Consider the following 6,203-nt stretch of genomic DNA (forward strand, 5'->3'; position numbering starts at 1 on the left):
CGCCAGGCTCCTCTGTCCATGGGATTCTCCAGGCTAGAATACTGAAGTGGATAGACTTTCCCTTCTCCAGGGGATCTTCCCAACCCTGGAATTGAACCCAGGTCTCCTGCATTGCAGGCAGATTCTTTACCATCTGAGCCACCAGGGAAACCCTTGACGTCTCCCTGAGACAAACATTGTATGGCCTTACTTATCTGTGGACATGCTCAGTCGTGTCCAGCTCTTTGCGACCCCATGGACTGTCGCCGCCAGGCTCCTCTGCCCATGGGGTTTCCCAGGCTGGAACACCGGAGCGGGCTGCCATCTCCGTCTCCAGGGGGTCTTCCTGACCCAGGACTGAACCTGCATCTGTTGCCTCTTCTGCATCGGCAGGCGAATTCTTTACTGCTGGTGCCACCTGGGGAGCCTGTAATTATAACCAAGACACCCATTTTCTCTCCATCCCCCCAGCTCATATGAAGTCCATGCAGTGCTACAGTAGAGTTTGTTTTTCCCTTTTCTTATATCAAATGGCCTGGATAGTGAATGAATTCCTTAGATCTAAGTTACCAAAATTTGGAGGGACTAGTTTAGATGGAAATCTTCAAAAGATAATTATTCCTGTAGAGTTTACCAAAAAGTTCTTATCTCAGTTACATTTACTTAAAAGTTTAATCATGTCAGTTTATTTTCCCTGTTGACAAATTTCATAACAGAAACAATAGGTACTTCCTTCCGTAACCCTAGACACAACCAAAGTATTACACCTGATGATTCTAAAGGCAGGTCTGCATTAATTAAACCCACAAGCTTAAGCTAGCTTTACTACCAGATATTAATATTGAATATTTCCCAGATCACATGAGCTGGAAATGTAAAATGTATTGTTTTTTCTTTTTTTTCTGAGAATGCATTTAAGTGCTCACTTGCCTTTAAACCAATTAAATACAGCTCATTTACAAGTTAATTTTTACATAAAGACAGAACCAGAGATTGCATAGTTTTCCCACCTGAATTTAAAAAGGCCTCTTTTCCCTCAGTCTGGGGGGCTGCAGATCAATCGCGTAGTTCTGAGAGCCCAGGCAGAGCAGCCGCAGCACAGATGCAGGTGCCTCTCTTCTTTTTTTGCTCTTTAAAATCCCACCAAGTAGCCCGCGGCTAGAGTCTCAGGCAGTGTGGGCTTGTGTTTTTATTTCAAGGCTTAAATGCTCCACCATGCCCACAATTTCGGCAGAGACTTGCAGGAGCATTGGACAAATACAACTACATTAAAAAAAAGATTTTGTTGTTGTTGTTATTTAGTCACTAACTTGCGTCCAACTCTTTGCGACCCCATGGACTGTAATCCACCAGGCTCCTCTGTCCATGGGATTTCCCAGCCAAGAATACTGGAGTGAGTTTCCTTTTCCTCCTCCAGGCGATCTTGACCCAGGGGTTGAACCTGCGTCCGTCCCCTGCATTGGCAGGTGGCCTCTTTACCACTGAGCCACCTGGGAGGCCTGAAACAAAGGTATGAATGACGAAACTTCAGACACAGCGAGAAAGTCTTTAGGATGAAGAGAATCGGAGTGTGGGGGTGAGGACCCAGGGAGACGCAAAGGGAGGAGGCACGGGAAAGACTGAGAAAGAAGGCAGGCGGCAGGAAGGCGGGGATGGCCAGACCCAGCCACGACACTGGAGGAGGTCTGCACGTCTTTCAGAAGCTCCCATCCAGATGAGCCCGCTGGACCGGGGTCTGCATGGTGTGGGTGAGCCCCCCACTTCTGCTTGTCGCCTGTCAGGGGAGCCACGCCAGCCAGAGCGGGCAGGGTTCACAAGCTCAGAGAGTGATGCTGTGGCTGCCCAACGTCCACTCTTTGGGGGAGAGGACGAGGGACAGAGGGGAGTACAGAGTGTCTCCTGAATGAGAGTCCTGCGGGCCCAGAGGCCAGGAAGGCAGCCTTACCAAACGTGGTGATGAGGAAACAAGGCGTTCAGGCGGCCATTTGTCACCCAGGGGTACCCTGCACTCGGGGCCCCAGAGGTGCCCGAGTCCCCTCCCTAGAAGGGGACAAGTGCCCCACGATGGGCGTCACTAAGTCTGACACCAACTAGGGCTCTTGACCTTCCCCAGTCACTAGAAACTGACCAGAGGCTGGATAGGAAATTCGGGCAGGGCTTTACCAGGGCCCCTCCTGCAGCAGGAGGGGCTGAGACCACGGAACAAGCCCCTGGCTCGCTCTCCGAGGGGCCCGCTGGTTCCCGTGTGGGCTGAGGGTAGTGGTGGGCCCAGTGGGGGAGCCAGGGGCCGGCTTAGCGGGTCGCCTGCCCTCTGGGGGGCATGCACTGTACTTGTCTGCTCTTGACACCCTGTTTTTGATCTCAGCTCTCCAGAGTGTCAGGGTTTGAGGGTCTTTTTTGGTATCTTTTTGTCCAGAATTTGCCCAGTGCCCCCTGCACGCAGTTATTTTTAACCCCTTATGCTTTCTTTGTATTTTGTTCCTCGAGGAGACCTTTGTCCAGGTGCCAGCCTGTCTCACTATTCTTACCACCACTAACCGGTCTGGTGGCAGCTGCTGTTGCTCTTGTTGTCACTTGACCTCCTGAGGCCACAGGGGAGCCATGCTGACATCCTCACCAGCTTGACCCCCTTGAGGTCACATTTTCCCATCCATTCCTCTGGGTGGTCCGCTCCACTGATGACAAGTTTTGTCTCCACAGGGCACCCCTCAGCAGCCTCTTCCTTCCCCAGGCCTGGCCATCCTGTACCCACTCTTCAGGTTGCCTGTTCCCAGAAGCCAGGCCCACCCCAAGGCTGGTCCTCAGCACAGTGGAGCTGGGCTTGTGCTAACATTACCTGGTCTGACCTGAAGCCACTGCCCCCCAGGCCTCCTGCTGTCTGTCTCCACGCCAGGATGCCCCTGAATCGCAGGGGCTGCCCCGCTCAGCCCTGCTCTCTCTCCACTGCCCCACGTGCTGCCCTCCCTTTTCTCTCTCCGCAGCGGCCTCAGCAACACGCGGAACACAGGAGACCTCCCCACGCTGAGCCCCAGCCACAGAGAAGAGGTGCCAGTGTCGGCCCCAGACAACCTGCACTCACTGCTCAAAGTGGTTTTCGGGGTGTGGAGTCCCCAGTTTTGAGGGGGGAACAGGTAATCCTCAGGGGTTTTGTTAGGCTGGAGGCAAGGGGAATAGGGCAAATGCTGAAAGACACTAGAACAGATCCAGGGAAGTGGAAGGAAGTGACCCTGGATCCTTGTAAGATGATGTCTTGATGTCTCACTAACTGCCAGCCACCAGTGACAGAGGGAAGCTCGGTTGCTCTCTGAAGTTCTGAAAGCAATCCAGGCGGGAGCTGTAAACGGGCAGAACTCCATCTGAGGCTTCTAAGTGGGGGGTTTTGGCTTCTGGGCAGCTCTGCCCAAATTCTCCTCCCTGTTAGCATGAAGCTCATTTATTTTTTAAAAAGCAGAGGATGCTATTACTTGTTTAAAGGCCCACTGTGGCTTCTCGTATTTTCTCATAAGGACAGGCCCAGTCGGTACCGGCACTTCCAGCCTCACGGAGCCTGTCCTCTGCTCCGAGTGTCTGCTCCCGGATATTCTGCTAACATGTAAAGACTCCAAGGGCAGGAGCCCCGTCACAGCATCCTCTTGTTCGCCAGCGTCTCCCCGCAGCGCCTGCTGCCTTGGTGCTCACGACGTCTTTTTGGCGTGAGTCAATGTCCCACATCCACTGCCATGATTCGTGTCAAGAGCCACAGTCCCAACGTCTCCTGGGTTTACGCTCCCATAAGTTCCCCAGTGCCCATCTCTGGGTTCTTTCACGAGTCTCTAATCTTTGGAGGTGGCTTGTTCGTTGCATTTTAACATCCTGACTGCCCTTTTAAAACCGAGAGAGGTGGGCTCTCCTTTAGTCAAACGTGTTGCCCATGGCACAATTCAGCGAGTGTCCGGGGCAGAGGGCGGCCTCTCTTTGGGACAGGAGGAGGGCGGACCTGCGGAAAAGATGGTTACTAGCACCCAGCTGAAAGCTGGGAAACCGGCGAGCGGGACCTGACTTCAGGTAAGGAGTTGAGCCTGACATGGCCCAGGAGGGCACAGCGTCCTGACTGCCCACACCAGCTGCCTGGCTGGGAACAGGGCAATGTGTCGGTCACTCAGCTGAAGAGATGAGGATGGATTGTGCCCAAGAGGTTAGAATGTGAGAGGAGACAGCAGGGCCTCCGGGATAGACCTCCAGCGACACCGCACCAAGCCGAGCCTCCTGGGGAGGACCCGTGTCCCACATCTCCACATCGCTGAGCTCTGTCCCCGCCATCTGACCAGTCCTGAGACCAACAGGAGAGTGACGCCAATTCCACTCAGCCAGGCCAGCTTTATACCATGAAGATGATCCCAACTTTGGATTTATAGAGCATAAAACAATGTGGAAAAGTTAAGATACTGAAGCACTCTAGTTATGAAAAAGTTATCTATGGAAATAGAAAACAAATGTCTAATTAAAATCAGTGGAGTAAAGACAGGTCACAGGGCCAGGTACGTGGGTATGGGGTTTGGAGTCAAGATAGGGAGTTTGTTGTGCAAACTGTCTGTCCCTCTTGGCATGCAGCTCACCAGTGAAAAGACAGACCCAGCTCCCAGCCTGCTCTGAGGTTGATGAACACAGCCCTATGCTAAGGCTGAAAGAACTCATCTTTAGGAGGAGGTTCCTCTAAAACCAGTCCGCTGTATGAGGATCCTAGGGCACCCAAAAAAGGAGACATGATGAGCTCTGATCTGGATTTATAGGGCCTTGGGAGCAAACACCTCAAGGACAGTCACCCTTATGGTCATCTGTGCAGCTGTAAGGCGGTTATGTTAAATTTTCTCAAAGCACTATAATTTGCTAATTTAAAGTAATAATAACCTTGACATTCCCTGCATTTTTTCCAATGGTTTTTCTGTCTTTATTAGTCTGTTTTTTTTTTAAGTTTTCATCATGTGAACAGTGACTGTCAGATATGTGCTTTTGTTGAGAACACAGGCTAAGGAGTACAGCACAGCCGAGAAGGCTGGAGCACAGCACAGTAGCTAGCTGCTGCACAGGGTAAGGAAGCTGCCCGCCTTGTTACGCGGTGGAAACTGTGTCCACTTTCATGGGTTACGGTGGTATTCCAGTCTGAACAAATGTCAGCGATAAGGAATGCATGAAAAATCTCCATTTTTGAAAATAATGTTAAGTATATTTTTTACTTCAGAGAATTTTATTCTCCAGGCCCATAAAATCCTATACAAATTAACACACACAGTTTTTAGGTTTTAATTTTACAAAATTTGCTGTGCACACACTCGTACACACACTCCCCTACCCCATCTGCCCTGGTGTACATACACACAACTCTCCCACCCCATCTGTCCTGATGTACACACACACACACACACACTCTCCCACCCCAACTGTCCTCGTGTACACACACACACCACACACACACACACACACTCTCCCACCCCATCTGTCCTGGTGTACACACACACACACACATACACACACACTCCCACCCTATCTGTCCTGGTGTACACACACACACACACACTCCCCTATCCCATCTGCCCTGGTGTACACACACACACACTCTCCCCTACCCCATCTGTCCTGGTGTACACACACACACTCTCTACCGTATCTGTCCTGGTATACACACACACACACACACTCCGCTACCCCATCTGTCCTGGAGTACACACACACACTCTCTCCTCTACCGTATCTGTCCTGGTATACACACACACACACACTCTCCCCTACCCCATCTGTCCTGGTGTATACACACACACACACACACACTCTCTCTCCCACCCCATCTGTCCTGGTGTACATACACACACACTCCCCTACCCCATCTGTCCTGGTGTACATACACACACACTCTCCCACCCCATCTGTCCTCGAGTACACATACTCTCCCCTACCCATCTCTCCTGGTGTACACACACACACACACTCTCTCCAACCCATCTGTCCTCGTGTACACACACACACACACTCCCCTACCCCATCTGTCCTCGTGTACACACACACACACACAGTCCCCTAACCCATCTGTCCTGGTGTACATACACACACACTCTCCTAACCCATCTGTCCTGGAGTACACATACTCTCCACTACCCCATCTGTCCTCGTGTACACACACACACACACAGTCCCCTAACCCATCTGTCCTGGTGTACATACACACACACTCTCCTAACCCATCTGTCCTG

This window comes from Moschus berezovskii, chromosome 22, assembly GCF_049115385.1.
Source record: "Moschus berezovskii isolate FMDL1 chromosome 22, NW_MosBer_1.0, whole genome shotgun sequence".
Classification (NCBI taxonomy): Eukaryota; Metazoa; Chordata; class Mammalia; order Artiodactyla; family Moschidae; genus Moschus; species Moschus berezovskii.